Genomic DNA, 19,312 nt, shown 5'->3' with positions numbered 1-19,312 from the left:
TGGGAAGAAAATAATTTTGATCGCCAATTGAAATTTACCTCTAAAATCAACCTTTTAAATGTTATCTTTTTTGAATTTATTTATATTTGTCTTATCATGACCAACACAAAATTTGCATAAATCTAAAAGCAAAATATTCAAAAACATGCCATGTAGGAAGTTAAATCACAAATGTTTATTACTTAGGAGAGATTAAATTGTTTATTCTGACATTCAATCTGGTTTCTTCTCCTCTTTTATTAAATTCATGGTAAATAAAAATTAAAATGACAGCTAAAATATTTTTTAAAAACTGTATATGCCTTTTATTATTTTATTTTTAGATTTTATTTTTTCATTTTTAGAGAGAAAGGGGGGGGGGAAGGAGCAGGAAGCATCAACTTCTACATGTGCCTGGACCAGGCAAGCCTGGGGTTTCAAACCCATGACCTCAGCATTCCAGGTCAATGCTTTATCCACTGTGCTTCTACAGGTCAGGCCTGTCTTTATTTATTTATTTATTTTTAAGATTTTATTTATTCATTTTAGTGGAGGGAGGGAGAGAGAGAAAGAGGGAGGTAGCAGGAAGCATCAACTCCCATATGTGCCTTGAGCAGGGATGCCCAGGGCTTCAAACCAGCAATCTCAGCATTTCGGGTTGATGCTCTACTCACTGTGCTACCATAGGTCAGGCATAGACCTGTCTTTTATTTATTATTATTATTATTATTATTATTATTATTTTGTATTTTTCTGAAGTGAGAAACAGGGAGGCACAGAGAGACAGACTCCTGCATGTGCCCAACCGGGATCCACTAGGGGGCGATGTTCTGACCATCTGGGGCGTTGCTCCATTGCAACTGGAGCCATTCTAGTGCCTGAGGCAGAGGCTATGGAGCCATCCTTAGGGCCTGGACCAACTTTGCTCCAATGGAGCCTTGGGCTGTGGGAAGGGAAGAGAGAAATAGAAAGGAGAGAGGGAAGGCTGGAGAAGCAGATGGGCACTTCTCCTGTGTGCCCTGACTGGGAATTGAGCCCGGGATATCCACATGCCGGGCCAATTATCTACCACTGAGACAACCATCCAGGGCCAGCTATCTTTCATTTTTAAAAAAGATTTTGCTTATTGATTTTAGAGAGAGGAGAGAGAGGAAGAAAGAGAAAGGAGGAGGGGAGGAATAGGAAGCATCAACTCGTAGGTACTAGTTGCTTTTCCACCAGGAAAGCCCAGGGTTTTGAACTAGCTACCTCAGCATTCCAGGTTGAGGCTTTATGCAGTGTGCCACCACAGGTCAGGCAAGCTGTGTGTGTATTCAAAAATTACTAAATAGAAAACTATTAAAAGTTGCTAAAATTTAACTATTTCTTTAGGAGTTTTTTTTTATCCACAGTAATGAAAATCCACTGCTTTGCTTCGTGTTGTAAAGGATGTTTCATATATTTGAAAGGCATAGGTTTTGGAATCCTAGAAACACAGCTTCAAATTTAGCTTCACTATTTACTAGGTCTACAATTGGTAATAAAATTCATATTACTAAATTTCTCTCTGTCTGATTTTCACACTTGTGTTCTGAGAATAATACCTACCTCATAGGTATTACCGTATATTTCTCACTTAGCGCTTACTTACAAAGTTTTATGCATAATACTTTTCATTTTGTTGACCTTAAAAAACAAAAACCACTTATTTTACCAGTAAAACAGATTTATTCAGGAATAGCAGAGGACTTGCAATTCAGGAAAAGCAAATGACGGCTAAGCATAGTCACATCCAAAGGACAGAGAAGAGGGGCTTACTTTTTGTTTTTTTTTAAGTGAGAAGAGGGGAGATAAAAAGACAGACTTCCGCATACCCTCCCCATGCCGCCCCCCTCCGCAATCCCCATCTGGGGCTGATGCTCTGGAGTAGCTTTTTCCTTTATAAGGGAAAAAGAGGAATTTGGGAGGGCTAAATGTAAAACCTGGTGCAAACAGCACTTCAGTGGCTGAATGTAGCAGTTTCTCACTGGTGGGCTGTAATCAGGAGTCCAAACCTGAAGGCAAACAGCTAAAGAGATTCTGGTAATGATTGACAAAGGTGGAGGTCTTTTGATGGACAAGGAGAAATTCTTCCTTCTGGTGTGGTTTGTCCTCCTGTTTGGAGTCTCTGTGGTAGTGCATGACCCCTTCACCATTTCCCAACTCCATTTTAAATAAAGTTTTCTTTATTTTTTTTTTAACAATGTAGTAGGTGCTTAGTAAAACAGGAATCTCCTCCTCTTTGCTTCCTTGTTTCTTTGATATCTGAGCCTTTATTATTGTATTATTATTATTATTTTGACAGAGAGTCAGAGAGAGAGACATATAGGGACAGAGGGACAGAGAGGGACAGACAGGAAAGATGAGAAGCATCAATTCTTCGTTGCAACTCCTTAGTTGTTCAGTGATTGCTTTCTCATATGTGCCTTGACTGGGGGCGGGAGGGATATAGCAGAGCAAGTGACTCCTTGCTCAAGCCAGTGACCTTGGGTTTCAAGCCAGTGACCTTGGGCTTCAAGCCAGCTATCTTTGGGCTCAAGCCAGTGACCATAGGGTCATATCTATGATCCCACCTTCAAGCCAGCGACCTCAGGGTTTCAAACCTATATTCTCCGCATCCCAGTCTGATGCTCTATCCACTGTGCTACTACTGGTCAGGCTATCATTGTATTAAATATGTTGAAAATGTCTGTAGGTTGCTGATTAAATTACTGAAAAAAGACCAGCCTGAATACATTTAAGTATAAGCTTTATTTTGAAGTAAAAGGGAATTGCTACCCAGATTTACTGGTAATACAAATTACTTTTATGTCTCTGAAGTGAATTAAATCAAATGATTTGTTTGAGTCACAGAATAAGCTAGGAACTCTTTCTTATTTTTTGTGTTTTTCTGAAGCGAGAAGGGGGGAGGCAGAGAGACAGACTCCCGCGTGTGCCCAACTGGAATCCACCCAGAAAGCCCACTAGAAGGCGATGCTCTGCCCAGTTGGGGCATTACTCCTTTGTAACTGCAGCCATTCTAGTGCCTGAGGCTGAGGCCATGGAGCTATCCTTCTCTGCCCAGGCCAACTTTGCTCCATTGGAGCCTTGGCTGCAGCAGGGGAAGAGAGAGATAGAGAGAAAGGAGAGGGAGAAGGGTAGAGAAGAAGATGGGCGCTTCTCCTGTGTGCCCTGGCCGGTAATTGAGCCCGGGACATCCACACACCAGCCAATGATCTACTACTGAGCCCACTGGCCAAGGGCTAAACTAGGAACTCTTACCATTCCTTTCTTCAGTGGCATTCTGTACATTGTCTTTAGTGAGTCCATTCAGGACCCATTAAAGTATGAGAAATAAGATGGCTAACAATGCCGATATATCTAAATCACAAATCTAATGTAAGTAGAGAAGATGAATGCATTTATCTATTAATAAGGTGTCTATTTCCCAGATGAATAAAGTAGCAATTAGAACAATAGTTTGAAAAAAATTATCTTTTTTTCCCCACTCCCTGATTAATACAGGTGATGCTTTCTTAGTATGCCTGGAGGTTTAAAACGGTCTAGGCCAGTAGTTCTTAAATTTTTGCATGTGTCGGAATCACCTGCAAGCTATGTTATAAACAGTGCCTCCAGGGTTTCTGATTTAGTAGGTCTGGGATGGGGTCTGAGAAATTGTATTTCTAACAGGTTTCTAGGTGAAGCTGATACTGCTTGCCCTGACCACACTCTGAAAACTATACTCTAAGAGTATATAGAAATGGGGATTAAGCAACAGGAAGCATCGGTCTGATTTTCCTACCTAAAAATTTTCACTCAATTCAGAAAACATTTTTTCCAGTATGTTCTATGTGTCTAATACTGAGGTGTCATCAAGTGTTACATGTTTTGGACTTTCAGACTATGGGTCTGAAAATGAGGGACTCCCTGGGCTACAGAGCACTTTCTTTTTTATTTATTTATTTTTTGTATTTTTCTGAAGCTGGAAACGGGGAGAGACAGTCAGACAGACTCCCGCATGCGCCCGACCAGGATCCACCTGGCACGCCCACCTGGGGCAGAGGCCAAGGAGCCATCCTCAGTGCCCGGGCCAACTTTGCTCCAATGGAGCCTCGGCTGCAGGAGGGGAAGAGAGAGACAGAGAGGAAGGAGAGGGGGAGGGGTGGAGAAGCAGATGGGCGCTTCTCCTGTGTGCCCTGGCCGGGAATCGAACCCGGGACTCCTGCACGCCAGGCCGACGCTCTACCGCTGAGCCAACGGGCTAGGGCCTACAGAGCACTTTCTAAAAGAAAAGACTAGAGAAGAAAGGAGGAAAGGCCCTTTTTGTTGCTTTTTCAAACCTTTGTCTTCATCTTATAGCAATATTTTGTCTTTTACTAATTTTAATGCAAAAAAATGGACCCCATGTAATTTAAAAAACTCTAGGCATCTGTCTTAAGGTACTAAGTTTTTGACATATAGTTAATGAATACGAAGACAGGTATTTACTGTAGCTTTATTTATAAACAGCCAAAAAAAGTAGCTCCAACACAGAAGTGTATAGCTGATTTTAAAGTAAATTGTAAGGCCTGACCTATGGTGGCACAGTGGATAAAGCATCGACCTGGAAGGCTAAGGTCACCAGTTCAAAACCATGGACTTGCCTGGTCAAGGCACATATGGGAGTTGATGCTTCCTGCTCCTTCTCCCCCTTCTCTTTCTCTCTCTCTCTCGCTCATGACTCTTCTCTCTAAAATGAATAAATAAAATCTTAAAAAAAACCAGTAAATTGTACATAAATGTGATAGCTAATTTTGTACTCAAATTTTGCTTATCAAGGTAAACATTTTAAGGATAGAAAATTCTTAATACACACTAATTATTTAGGGATGTTTTGATATACTTTAATATTTCATAGCTCAAATTTAAAGTTTTATGTGTTCTTAACTATGTGAAATTTATAGAAAAAATAGGAAGTATGTCAAATTACAGGTATCATTAGAAGATGAGATTATGATTGATTTAGTACTATAGATTCTTTTCTGTATTTTATAATGTATCTATAATGAGGTATTACTTTTATAGTAAAAATATTCATGTCATAGACATATATATGTAGATCTCAAGTTCTTTTTTTGTTTTTCTTGTTTTTTTTTTAGAGAGGAGAGGGAGAGACAGAGAGAGGAGAGACAGAGAGAGAAGTGGGGGAGGAGCTGGAAGCATCAACTCCCATATGTGCCTTGACGAGGCAAGCCCAGGGTTTTGAACCGGCGACCTCAGCATTTCCAGGTCGACACTTTACCCACTGCACCACCACAGGTCAGGCCGATCTCAAGTTTTAGGTGAAGTATACAGAGAAAAGTACATATAAAAATGTTCAGCATAGTGAAGGTTTACAAACCAGCACTCATATCTAGAAGCAAACTATTACCAGCACCCCAGAAACATGCCTTGTGCTCCCTTTCAAGAATTGCTGCTATCTTGATGTCTAACAGCAAAGATTATTTTTATGTTTTTGTTCTTTATATCTGGAATCATATAGTCATAGTTATTCTTTTATGACTAGCTTTTTTCCTCAACATTATGTTTGTGAGATTCATTGATGTTGTATATGTAGTTGTAGTTCATCCTTTCTCATTGCTATATAATTTGCCACGTGTGAATAAGGCATTATTTATTCTTATGTTATTGGGCATTTGAATAGTTCTCAGTTTGGGGTATTACAGTTTTTTATCTGTCCTTGGTAAGCACATGTATGCATTTCTGTAGTGCATGTACTGGGGACTGATTGTTTGGTTAGAGTGTAATTATGCTCTGTTTTAGTAGATACTTTCAGATTACCTTATCCAAAGTGATGATACCAATTTACACTTTTACAAGCAGTATATGAAAATTCCCTGTTGTTCATATCCTTGTCAATATTTGGTATTTTTCATCCTTTTTCTTATACTCAGCCTGGTGAGTATATAATGGTAATTGTGGTTTTAATTTGCATTTTATTAATGATTAGTGAAGTGAGAAATCTTTTTCATGTTTTTGGTTGTAAATTATGATAAAATATTGTTTAGTGTGCAGTTTTGTATCAGATATATTTTAGCTTCAATCCAGGGAGCTGAATTATAAGAACTATTTTACTAGTGTTTTATGCACTGAATGATACTATAATTCCAACCAATATCACAGTTATAGGTCTTAAAAAATGTTGCTATCACGTCCAGTAATATGACATAAAATGAGATTTGGTGTGAGTCTTTCAATGCTGTTTTTATAGTTGAATTTTATTTTCCTATTGACTTCAGTTATAAAATTGCAGATATGTTCTCATTTAAAAATCTTGCAGTAGACTGAGTTTAAATATTTTGGCAAAAACAAGCAAGTTGATAGACTATTGGCTGTTGTAATCAGAAACATTGCTAGACTCAAATGAAATAATGTTTACAAAGTACTACACAGATTTTTTTTTTTTTAGAGAGAGGCAGAGAGAGGAACATTGAGCTGTCCCTGTATGCCTTTTTTAAAAAATTTTATTTATTTTTATAGAGACAGAGAGTCAGAGAGAGGAATAGATAGGGACAGACAGACAGGAACGGAGAGAGATGAGAAGCATCAATTATCAGTTTTTCGTTGCGACACCTCAGTTCATTGATTGCTTTCTCATATGTGCCTTGACCGTGGGCCTTCAGCAGACCGAGTAACTCCTTGCTCGAGCCAGCGACCTTGGGTCCAAGCTGGTGAGCTTCCTGCTCAAGCCCGTTGAGCCCGCCCTCAAGCTGGCGACTTCGGGGTCTCGAACCTGGGCCCTCCGCAACCCAGTCCGATGCTCTATCAACTGCACCACCACCTGGTCAGGCTACTACACAGATTTTTGTATTACTTTTATAGTTTCAGTAAGTTTAAAATGTTTTTAATATCTTGGTTTTATTTCTGTTTTATCCACTGATAACTCTTATTCCTAACTGTGCATGTGTAGTTCTCAGAATATGTGACCTTCTTCCTATTGTCTGAGTCTTTAGAACAAGGTGGAAAGCTCAGAACAATTAAAAAACTCTCCACAAAGAAACTCAATTATATATATTTATATAGATAAATTTATAATTTAATTATATTAGTCTTGTTGATATTTTAAGATTATATTGTAATGGCAGGCTATTGAAACACAGTTGGACTTGTACTGAACACAGTGCCTGACTCATGGGCACTTAATATCTATTTGTTGAGTGGATGAAACATGACAAAAATTCTGCTCTTCAGGTTTTGTTGGAGCTTCTACTTGTTGTCCCCTACCTTCCAATCAGACTTTTGTGTGTGTGTGTGTGTGTGTGTGACAGAGGCAGAGAGAGACAGAGAGAGGAACAGGTAGGGACAGATAGACAGGCAGGAAGGAAGAGATGAGAAATATCAATTCTTCGTGTGGCACCTTAGTTGTTCATTGATTGCTTTCTCATATGTGCCTTGACATAGGCTGGGGGCAGATACAGCAGACCGAGTGACCCCTTGCTCAAGCCAGTGACCTTGGGCTCAAGGTGGTGAGCCTTGCTCAAACCATATGAGCCCATGCTCAAGCTGGTGACCTTGGAGTTCGCACCTGGGTCCTCCACGTCCCAGTCTGATGCTCTATCCACTGCGCCACTGCCTGGTCAGGCAGACTTTTTTTTTAAAAAAAATACTTACTTATTATAAGGTCGGTGGATAATGGAGGATGGTCACGTGGGGAACTCAGAGCCCCGAACTTTGGCTAGGACCTCCCACAACCAAGCATGCCAAAGGAGGCTTCACAGGAACCGTTTGGGAAAAAGCGACCGTCTGCCAGCCAGTGGGATTTCACTACGTCATGTTAGCTCCACTTCCCTAGAGGGACCCTTTAAATATCTCCCACGCGGTTTAATCCGTGCAACTTCCCTGGCCTCCATCTTACCTCAGGGCCAGGGAACCTTGCCGGGCAGGATGCGCTGTACTCAATAAAGCCGTTTACTATTCCACACTTCGTGGCTTCGAGCCCTCTTCCTTCCTTCTCGGCGGGGAAAAATACCTTACATTTTGGTGCCGAAAATCCAGAAGGAGTTGAAGTCCGCAAGGACCGCTCCTCTCCCCTTCCCTCCAAGAAAGAACCAGGATCTCCGACCTCCCACCCACTTTGGCGCACGGTGCAGTAAGTTCCCTGCCTCCGCCTTCTTCTCAGTTCTTTCCTCCGAGACTCCCTGTCCAAAACCGTAGCTACATCAGGGAAGTCTTTTCCGTCCGTCTGAGTGCGTGTGCTTCGGAGAGGTCCGGAGCACATCCACTTTACCTTTTACGTCCGTGGCCGGACCTTGAGTTTTTAGGATGCTAATACTCAAATCTGACCACTCCGAGGACTGAGGGTGGCTGTGGGGGCACAGGAATCTTCCTCCTTAAAAGAAGAAGAAATTGTTCTTCTTCTCTGCTGTGGTCAGGCCACAGAACCCACTGAATTAGCCTCCTGAAGGGACTTTCAGGGTTAACACCCTCACCAATTTAAGTATCGCCAAAAAAGCTGGGAACTGATTGGAGATCTCTTACATTTACGGCTTCTAATTATTTGCGCATCCATCCTTAATCTCTGTGCTGCCTGTTCCACCGTGCAGGTCTTTTCTGGCCAGAGAAACCTCACCTAAAACTTCCACTCCTGATCTTTCCTTCTCCGTGGACTCCCAACCCTCTCTCCCTCCTGTCTGACCACCGGGGGCGCCCCTCTCTTGGGACTTTTCTCTGGTCCCATCTGCGGACCTCTTTTGTGCTCGGATCTCTTCTCTCTGAGAGCCTCCTCCCCTCCCTTCTCAAAATCCTGTTTCTTATTCACTATACCATCTCTTTCTCCTCCCCTGCTGGCCAGGGGCCCCTCACTTCTTCACTGTGTTCTTAAGTCCCTCCTCCATCAGGCCTTTCTCAGCCTGGCATTGGCTCTTACACCGGTTTTCAGGACGTCCAACTCCAATTTTCTTGCAGGAAGTTCTGGCCCTGTCCTGCCTTTGGCTCCAGCGTTTCCTGTGGGATCTGGGTGCCGGGCTCCCCACGAGCCCCCCTCCTCTTATTCCCAATCCCCCAAACCCCTATCCAGAACCTCTGAACACGGCATTTAAAGTTTTTAACGGTCCCAACTAGTAGAAACAGGCCAAGGCTGAACGCCGGGCCCGCATGCAGCAGAAGGTATCACTCCAAACCCAGGCTCTTGTGGCAGCCCTAAGGCCGACAGAGCAACAAGGGCAAGGCACAGAGGGTGCTCGACCTAGGTCCGGGCCGCCAAGAGGATCCCCACCAGGAGCTTGCTTTAAGTGTGGCAAGGAGGGTCATTGGTCCCGGCAGTGCCCCTGCCCGAGGCTGCCCATTAAGCCCTGCCCTACGTGCAAGCAGCCCGGTCACTGGCGGAGCGATTGCCCCTTTGGGCAACAGGCTTTTCCTCGGTGCCTCTACGTGGAGGACAAGCCGCCCGAATGGGAAGGCCAATCCAGCCAGGTGGGTGCATCGCTCGAACTCCTAGGACACGGCCTGGACACGGAGAACCCAGGGTATGCTGCAACAACTGGTTAAGTCCATCTCATTTCTTGTGGACACGGGGGCTACCTTCTCTGTTTTGCCATCACTCTCTGGACCTCTAGTTCCCTCACAGGTCTCGGTTATGGGAATGGATGGGACCCCTTCTTTTCCCCTTTTACGCCACTCCTAACATGCAGTTTTGCCTCAAGCTTGCCTCCTTACAGGACCACTGGCAGTCGGAACCACTGGACTCCATCCATCTCCAGTTCACCAAAAGGCTGAACCCTACAAATTCCCCTATTAAACCCCTTTTTTAAAAATCCTTACAGGACCGCATCCGCGAAGTTTCTCAACTCAAGGCCACACAGATGGTCCTCCTGACACCCCTCCAAGCCACCACCTTCTGATCTCCCCCTCCCCACGACGCCCCTATTCAGCAGGAAGTAGCCAGACGAATAAACGGCGCCCCTTTTTCTATTTAACACAAAAGGTCAGAATGTAAGGTTGGTGGATAATGGGGGATGGTCACGTGGGGAACTCAGAGCCGTGAACTTTGGCTAGGACCGCCCACAACCAAGCGTGCCAAAGGAGGCTTCACAGGAACCGTTTGGGAAAAAGCGACCGTCTACCAGCTAGTGGGATTTCACCACGTCATGTTAGCTCGACTTCCCTAGAGGGACCCCTTTAAATATCTCCCACGCAGTTTAATCGGTGCAACTTCCCTGGCCTCCATCTTACCTTGGGGCCAGGGAACCTTGCCGGGCGGGATGCGCTGTACTCAATAAAGCCGTTTACTATTCCACACTTTGTGGCTTCAAGCCCTCTTCCTTCCTTCTCAGCGGGGAAAAATACCTTACACTTACATTAGTAAATTATACTACCTAGAGATGTAAGCCCTTTAAGATAATGTTTTTGCATTCATTTTTATGAAATTTGAATAGGGGATCTTGTAAAATTATTGTGACTACTATTTACAGGCCATAAGATGAAAAGTGACTTCTGATGTATCTGAATACAAACCTTAAAGAATATCAGCTTAAACACATACTAAGCTCATTTGGTATTGAACTGGCTTGGAGGAAAATATGCCATAATAGCATGAACCTTGAGTTGGTTTAGAGAGAAAATTGTTCTGTAGTCACAGCTGAGTCTGGGGGCTGTGGTCAAAGAATATATCTAGCATCTCCCTGCTGCCATATTTAGTTTAGTTATTACCTGCTCCTTTTCAACTCATTCTGTATTTTTGGAAAAGTGAAATGTCTTTCTGGGAGATTTATCTCATCATATTAGATAGTTTGAATACAGTCACTTAAACATAATCTATTGCTGCCTGACTTGTGGTAGCTCAATGGATCAAGCATCGACCTGGAACACTGAGGTCGCTGGCTCAAAACCCTGAGCTTGCCCGGCCAAGGCACATAATGGGAGTTGATCCTTCCTGCTCCCCCCTTCTCTCTCTCTCTCTCTCTCTCTCTCTCTCTCTCTCTCTTGCTCTTCTCTACAATGAATAAATTTTAAAAAATTAATTTAAAAAATCTATTGCAATAAAATAACGATGGAATTCACAACACTCATTGCTTCACCCCAAGTACTCATAAAATTCTGGATTAGTTGATTATACACAGTTCATCGCTCTTCAGCTGCACATTATCCTTACTTATTATTCAGAAATTCCTTTCTGAATGGGAGCATCAAAACAACCCAGGACCAAGTTATTTTCTTGGTTGGCAGAGCAATATCAATTCTTAGCCCACATGAACTCACCAACTAAGAACCACAGTTAATCCAAGATTTGGAGTTTTCTTAGCTGTGATAATTTTCTCTATTAATTTGCTTTATTTCTATTTTCATACAGTTCTCTCTAGTGATTAAGCTGAACCCAGAAAAACATTTTTTTTCTTTTAAAAAGGTCTTATTTTAATTATTTTGTTTCAGAAAGGAGATGTGTGTTAATAAACTTTTTTTTATCCTGTGGCAACCATGGAAATATACCATTCACATCTCCTGCTGGTGAGAGGCATAATTGACTGACAGTTGCAGCTGTGGTCCCTCTGGATCCACCATCTCATGCTTACTGAGGCCACCCACACTAGCTATGGCTGCTGTTCAGCAACAAATTAGCATGATGGAGTAATACTGTAGCCCATTCTTACAGAATACAGAACTCCTCTAATAGGCAGAGAATGACTTCATGTATTGATGTGTTAAAAATTCTGAGAAACCTAACCACTTAAAAACAACAAACTTTTATTATCTCTGAGTATCTGTGGGTCAGGAGTGACGTGGCGTGGCGTGTGATTCAGCCCCAGGGTCTCTCCACCTAGTGTAATCAGGCTGTTGGCCAACAGTGTAGTCACCTGAGGGCTGGATTGTGGCTGGAAGATCAACTTCCAAGACTCAGACTCACAAAAGTGGCTCTAAACAAGCCCTCAGCTCCTCACTGGCTGTCAAGAAGTTTCAGATTTAGATCCTGGCCACATGGATGTCTCCATAGGCCAGCAACTAATATTCATTTGTTGGGGACAAGTACTAATTTAGTTTTCATATTAGGTATCATTTCCTCTGTGACCCATTTCGAAACATCATTCCTAACTAAGGTTGCCAGATGTAGCAAGTAAAAATTCAAGACAATATTTGGGACATACTTATACTAAAAAAGTATTCATTGTTTATTTGAAATTTAAATTTAACTGGATGTCCTGTAGTCCTATTTTCACCCATCCTGGGTTTAGTTTGTCTTGTCTGTGCTTATATGGCACACTGTGCTACCTACCCTGTTTTTACATTACTACACTTTATTTTCAATGTCTATTTAGTTGTCAGTATTTTCCCACTAGAGCAAAACTTCTCTGTGGGTAGGAACTGCATGTTTATTTTATTCACTGTTGTATCTCCAGTGCTAAGTATTGTGCTGAACCTTTATAGGTACTCAAATATTTGTGTGCTCTTCAAAGAAAGAAAACACTCTCCATGGTCTTAAAATTGCATGGACTTTTTCTCTTCCATCTTTCTTCGTCATCTTCCTGATCATGATGAATGGCAGAGGAATGCTAATGTAGGTAAATGACTAGGGATTCCAGGGTTCAAAAACTTGTTTTATCACTTTGTATCTAAGTTTTATTTTCTCCTTCTAAGAGCTGGAGGTAACACCTGTTTCCTGCCTACCTTAGATAATACCTTCTGGCTACCATGAAAGAAAAACAAAATTTTTTAAAATATTTTTTATTTATTTTGGAGAGAGAGAGAAAGGGGGAGAGACAGACAGAAACATTGATTTGTTTCTGTATACGTGCCCTGACTTGGGAATTGAACCCATAACCTCTGCATATCAGGACAACGCTTTAACCAACCAAGCTGTCCAGCCAGGGCAAAACCAAAAGTTATTGTCTTATTTTCTAGGAGTTCTGCTGGCTTTAATGATTAGAAGCTGAGCTTTTTATATGTGGTAATAAGTATTAAGTAGCAGTAAGGACATAATGCTCTGAATTTGAATCTTAGCCTTGTCACATAATAATATTGACTGCTTACCGTATTCCCCCATGCATAAGATGATTGTGTAAGGCAGGGGTCCCCAAACTACGGCCCTGTGGGCCACATGCGGCCCCCTGAGGCCAGTTATCCGGCCCCCGCTGCACCTCCAATAGGGGCACCTCTTTCATTGGTGGTCAGTGAGAGGAGCACAGGATCCATCCTCATCCTGTGCTCTGGGAGTACTGTATGTGGCGGCGCCACAAAGCGCAGCATGGCTCACGTACAGTACTTCTTCCAGGGACATGGGATGCACGCATCACGGTTCCGGAAGCGCGTCATATCATCTGTTACGGCTAACAGTGACAAATATGGAACCGGACATTGACCATCTCATTAGCCAAAAGCAGGCCCATAGTTCCCATTGAAATACTGGTCAGTTTGTTGATTTATATTTACTTGTTCTTTATTTTAAATATTGTATTCCCTTTTTTTTTTTTACTTTAAAATAAGATATGTGCAGTGTGCGTAGGGATTTGTTCATAGTTTTTTTTATAGTCCGGCCCTCCAACGGTCTGAGGGACAGTGAACTGGCCCCCTGTGTAAAAAGTTTGGGGGCCCCTGGTGTAAGGTATTTTCCGCCAATGAAGAAAGAAGGATGTAGCCACCAAGTGTGGACAAGCAAAAGCTTTATTTAGAGCGCATCCCGGGCAAGGTTTACTGGTCCGCAAGACAGGGGCCAGGGAAGTCGCACAGTTTCTCCCGCCCAGGGGGTAATTTATAGCGTTGGTAAGGTGGTGGTGGGTTGATATGACGTGGTGAAATTTTATTGGCTGACAGATTTTTCAAAATGCTCCTGTGCTGTTTCTTTTGGCGGTCATGTGTGTGGGCGGTTTTGGCCAAAGTCCCCATACCTGGTTCCTCGTGTGACCTTCCCCCATTGCCAGCCAACCTCACAGATTGCATGTATAAGACACACCTTAATTTTGGAGCCTGAAATTTGAAAAAAAATGTATTACATAAAATTATTGAACTCAAGTTTTATTCATCATAAAATTCATACAATCACTGTCAAAACTTCCATCCATTAGGTTGTCCTCATCTGGGTCTGATGACGAATCACTGTCTTCAACAATGAGCACAAAAACAAGCGTGAAAAAGCGGGAAATGCAAGTAAAAAAAATCTACAACCACTGTATAAGACACACCCAGTTTTTAGACCCCAAAGTTTTTGGGGAGAAAAATGTATTTTATACATGGAGAAATACAGTAGTTGTGTTCTAGAATGTCAGTTTTCTCATATCGAGACAGGAATAATAATCTCATCTCAAAAAAGTCTACCTCATAGGGCTATAGTGAAGATGAATGATAAAACCTATGACCTTACCTAGCACAGTGCCCGTTTTTGGCACAGGGTAGAGACACAGCAAATCCCCAGTGAAGCTTCTTGGCCCTGGCCTATTGTTACTCCTTGAGTCATTCTGGCTTTTGCTTAATAGACATTCGTATTTCTTCCAACTGTAGATTCTCAGCCAAATATATACCAAATACCTGAACCAGTGATTTCTCTCTTACTGAGATGGATTACTATGACAACAACACTTGAGTAGAGTAAAGCTAACCTTTTTATATCAGTCTAGCATAGCTAATTTTTTATATATGTAGAACTTTTTAAATCCTATTCCCAATGATGGAAGGAAACTACTTTGAGGGATCAAAAATGGCTGTTTCAATGATTCGTTGTCTGCCACAAACCAGTTATCCCTGTGGTAACTTTTCTGATAGTGTCCTGCTTAAAACCCAAAAGATAAATCTCATAAGATCCCACTCAGTCTGTGTTTCTTCTGAAAAATCACGTTCAAGTGTAACTTACGGTCCTTTGCTTCTCGGGAGGTTTCTGTCCTTATTGTCCTCCCATGCAATATCCCCAGTTATGTTTTTTCCTATATTATCCAATGTTTTTCAGTTTAATGAGTATGGAAATTGAGTCTCATATATATTAAGTGACTTAACACAGGTCATTCATGTAGACAGCTGGGATTTGAAGCCGGATCTCCTGGCTCCATTGCATTCCAGTTGTTTCATTGAATGAGAATTATGGAACCTGTGCATTGATATACAAATGTGAGGTGTTAATTTTTTAGTATTGTGAAGTGCTATGCATAGATACACAATAACACTTTTGGCAGAGGGGTTTGTTGACCAGCACATAAGTTAAATAACAAAAGATAGTAAGTGTCAACGATTCATATAACAAAAAATAAAGCTGCTGAATATCAGAATTATTTCTAGTCATGTTGAATTTTTGGATATTTATCATTTGTGTCTAGATTCTTCTATTTAGGATGATGCTTTTGAGATTTAGTCATACTGTTGTGTGTATCAGTTCTTTTTTTATTACCTACTAGCATTCCATTTTTTGGATGTGTACCTTAATTTGTTTATCCATTCACGAGTTGATGAACATTTGTGTTGTTTCCAGATGTGGACTATTATGAATAAAGTTGCTATGAATATTCAAATACAGGCTTATGTGTTGACATAGTTTTCATTTCGCTAAGGTACCTAGGAGTAGAATTGTTGGGTCATATGGTAAGTGTATGTTGAACTTTATAAGAAATTGCCAAACACGGGTCCTGAAGTGTCTGTACTAATTTGTATTCCCATCAGCAATATAGAAGAGTTCTAGTTGCCTTGTGTCTTTGTGAGCAGTTGGAATGGTTAGTCTTTTTTCATTTTAGCTATTCAAGTGGGTTTATGTGGTATCTCAGTGTGGTTTGAATTTGCATTTTCCTAATGACTAATGAAGTTCTGCATCATTTCATGTGCTTATTTGCCATCGGCATATCTTCTTTGATGAAATAATTTACATTTTTGCCCATTTTTAAAATTGGGTTGTTTGTCCTTATGGGTTATTATGTTATTTTGGATATGTAAGGCCAGTATATGTGGCCATGGCCATGCAGATGCAGGTTCTCATTGGATTTGGGCAGACGGGAAATTAACTGTGGAGTCAGAAAATGGCGGGCCATTCCGTTTATTAAAGTCTCGTAGTGGCAGACAAGCAAGCAGGCAGGGAAGACCGCTTTCCTTTTTCACTCCAGACTCACAGGCCCCACAAGCAAAATAGCACTCTCCAGACAAACAGTCCAGGTGGAAATCTCAGGGCTCCCAAGCCCCTCAGCCCTCTCTCTCTCTCTCTCTCTCTCTCTCTCTCTCTGGTTTTCCAGCAAAACAGGATGGTGGGGGTAAAAACTCTTCTCCAGTAAACAATAGCAAACAATAGCCCCTCCCAAGCAGGAAGGCAATCCACAGTTTGCCATCTGCCACCCTGAGGGCAAGCACCCCCAGCCTTCCACAGACCACACACATGGCACTGCCCCTTGCCAATGCAAAATACAAGCGAACAAACCTAAACACACTTGTTTATCCAACAGGATATAAGTCTTTTATTAAATATTTTACAAATATTTTCTCCTAGCTAGTAACTTGCCTTTTATTTTTAACAGTAAATTTGGAACAGCAAATATTTTATATTTTAATGTGCAATTTATTAATTAAAAAAGAGACTTTGCGTGTTTTCATGCCCTCTTTAAGAGATCTTTGCCCAAGCCAAGATTACTAAGATTTTCTTCCATATTTTTTCTCACAGTTTTATAGTTTTTGGTCTTAAATTTAAGCCTGTCTTCACTTTTTTTTAAAATGTTTGAGTACAATCAGGCTTTCTTTAATTTTTTTATTTATTTTCATTTATTCATTTTTTTTTTTAATTTTTTTTTTACTTTTCTGAAGTTGGAAACAGGGAGGCAGTCAGACAGACTCCTGCATGCACCCGACCGGGATCCACCCAGCATGCCCACCAGGGGGCAATGCTCTGCCCACCTGGGGCTTCGCTCTGCTGCAACCAGAGCCATTCTCGTGCCTGAGGCAGAGGCCACAGAGCCATCCTCAGCGCCCAGGCCAACACTGCTCCAGTGGAGCCCTGGCTGCGGAAGGGGAAGTGAGAAACAGAGAGGAAGGAGAGGGGGAGGGGTGGAGAAGCAGATGGGCGCTTCTCCTGTGTGCCCTGGCCAGGAATCGAACCTGGGACTTCTGCACACCAGGCCGACGCTCTACCACTGAGCCAACTGGCCAGGGCTTATTTATTCATTTTTTTAGAGAGGAGAGGGAGAGAGAGAGAAAGGAGAGACAGAGAGAGAGAAGGGGTGGAGGAACTGGAGGCATCAACTCCCATATGTGCCTTGACTAGGCAAGCCCAGGGTTTCGAACCAGTGATCTCAGCATTTCCAGATCGACGCTTTATCCACTGCGCCACCACAGGTCAGGCCTCTGTCTTCACTTTTGAGTTAACTTTTAGATATAGAGTGAGGCGAGATGTGAGGTGCATATGAAGAATTAATCATTGCAGCATCATTTATTGAAAAGAATACCCTTTCACGTAGAATTACTTTGTACCTTTGTCAAGTATCAGTTGACTATTAGTTGAGGATCTGTTTCTAGATTCTGTTCTGAGCTAAATGTCTATGTTTATGTCAGTAACACTGTACTTAATGTAGCTCAGTAATTCTCAAGGACGTGCAGTCATGCCCCCAGGGGACATTTAGCAGTGCCTGGAGACATGTTTGATTGTCACAACTCAGGTGGATTTACCTCTAGTACTGGTAGAGGACAGGGATGCTGCTAAACATACAACTATGCACAGGGCAGTTTCCTAGAACAAAGAAATGATGCAGTAGTGCCAGGTGAGAAACTCTGCTATAGCTGTATACCTGAAATCAGGTAGTGCGAGTTTTGCAACTTTGTTCTTTTTGAAAGTTGATTTGCTGTACTGTCTTTTGCATTTTTATATACATTTTAGAATTAAGTTTGTAAATTTCTATCAGAGTGCCATTGAGATTTTTACTGGGATTGCATTGACTCTATAGGTAAATTTGGGAAGAACTGACATCTTAGCAATGTTGCGTCTTCCACTTTGTAAGCATGGTTTGTCCTTTAGTCTTCTGTAGTTGTCAGCAAAATGTGGTTTTGATTGTAGAGATCCTTTACATATTTTGTTAAATTTATTTATAAATTTTCATATTATTGATGTCATAATTATCTTTTATTTCAATCTCTGATTTTAATTGCTACAATATAGAAATGCAGTTATTTAGAGCGCATTATATCTTGATCTTGTTGCCTATGAACTTGCTATAGTAAACTCACTACTAGTACATTTTTATAGGTTTCATAGGATTTTCCATACAGACCAACATTTTGTTTGTTTTACTTACTCTTTTCTTATTTGTATACCTTTTCCCTTTTTTCTTGACTTGTTACATTGGCTAAGGCTCCTTTTCAATGTTGTAGTGAAAGTGAACGCCACGTCTTGTTCCTGATCTTGGTGGAAGGCATTTGGTTTTTTACCATTATGTATTTTTAGCTATAGGTTTTTTGTAAATGCTTTTTTGGCACATTGAGGAGTTTCCCATCTATTCCTTGTCTACTGAAAGTTATTTTCATAAATGGTTGTTGAATTTAGCCAAATACTTCATCTATATATATATCAAGATGAGAGTGTAGTTTTCCTTTTTTATTCTACTTATATATAGTGAATTACATCAACTGATTTTTTTTTATGGTAAACCAATATTATATTCCTGAATAAACCTCACTTAGGCATACATTATCTTTTTTATATATTCTTTACTAAAATTTTGTTTAGGATTTTTGAGGGATATTAGCCTGTAATTTAGTTATAATGTTTTATTTGCCTTGATACTTTTTCTGAAGTATCTTTGACCTTAGCTGCCACCTTGTTTTTTGTGGGGTTTTTTTTGTTGTTGTTTGAGAGAGAGAGAGAGAGAGAGAGAGAGAGAGAGAACCAGAAAGGGAGAGAGAGAGGGAGGAGAGAGATGGGGAAGCATCAACTCATAGTTGTTTCCTTTTAGTTGTTCATTGATTGCTTCTCTTTGTTTGTTTTTATTTAGTGAGAGGCATGCGCCTGACCAAGATCCATCTGGCAAACCCAATAGGGATGATGCTCTGCACATCTGGGGTGTTGCTCTGTTGCTCAGCAGCCGAGCTCTTCTTAGTGCCTGAGGCCATGGAGCCATCCTCAGTGCTGGAGGCCAACTCACTCCAATTGAGTCATGACTGCAGGAGGGGAAGAGAGAGAGAGAGAGAGAGAGAGAGAGAGAGAAGGAAAAGCGAGAGGAGGAGGTGTGGAGAAGCAGATGGGCGTTTCTGTGTGCTCTGAACTGGAATCGAATCCAGGACATCCACATGCCGGGCCAATGCTCTACCACTGAGCCAACCAACCCGGGCCCATTGATTGCTTCTCATACATGCCTTGAAGGGGGGCGGGGGATGGTGGTGCTCAAGTCAAGTCATCGACCCCTTGCTTAAGCCAATGACC

At 41.6% G+C, this 19,312-nt stretch overlaps 1 protein-coding gene across 9 annotated transcripts in view; it reads left to right on the top strand.

Annotated features, from left to right (window-relative positions):
* Positions 1–19,312, top strand: part of TFDP2 (transcription factor Dp-2) — a 191,264-nt gene that overhangs the window by 60,715 nt on the left and 111,237 nt on the right. For 2 of the 9 annotated variants that reach the window (XM_066350497.1, XM_066350496.1), the window contains one exon: positions 14,007–14,088. The exons of 6 other annotated variants lie outside the window; for them this stretch is intronic. The gene's annotated coding sequence lies outside the window, so the exon portion shown is untranslated. Of the gene's footprint in view, positions 1–9,834; positions 9,938–14,006; positions 14,089–19,312 lie in introns of those variants that run through there. One more of the 9 variants, XM_066350499.1, reaches the window with a different exon arrangement.

Source organism: Saccopteryx leptura, chromosome 10, assembly GCF_036850995.1.
Source record: "Saccopteryx leptura isolate mSacLep1 chromosome 10, mSacLep1_pri_phased_curated, whole genome shotgun sequence".
Classification (NCBI taxonomy): Eukaryota; Metazoa; Chordata; class Mammalia; order Chiroptera; family Emballonuridae; genus Saccopteryx; species Saccopteryx leptura.
Note: the sequence above shows the minus strand (reverse complement) of the source record. Positions and strands in the feature narration are given on the sequence as shown.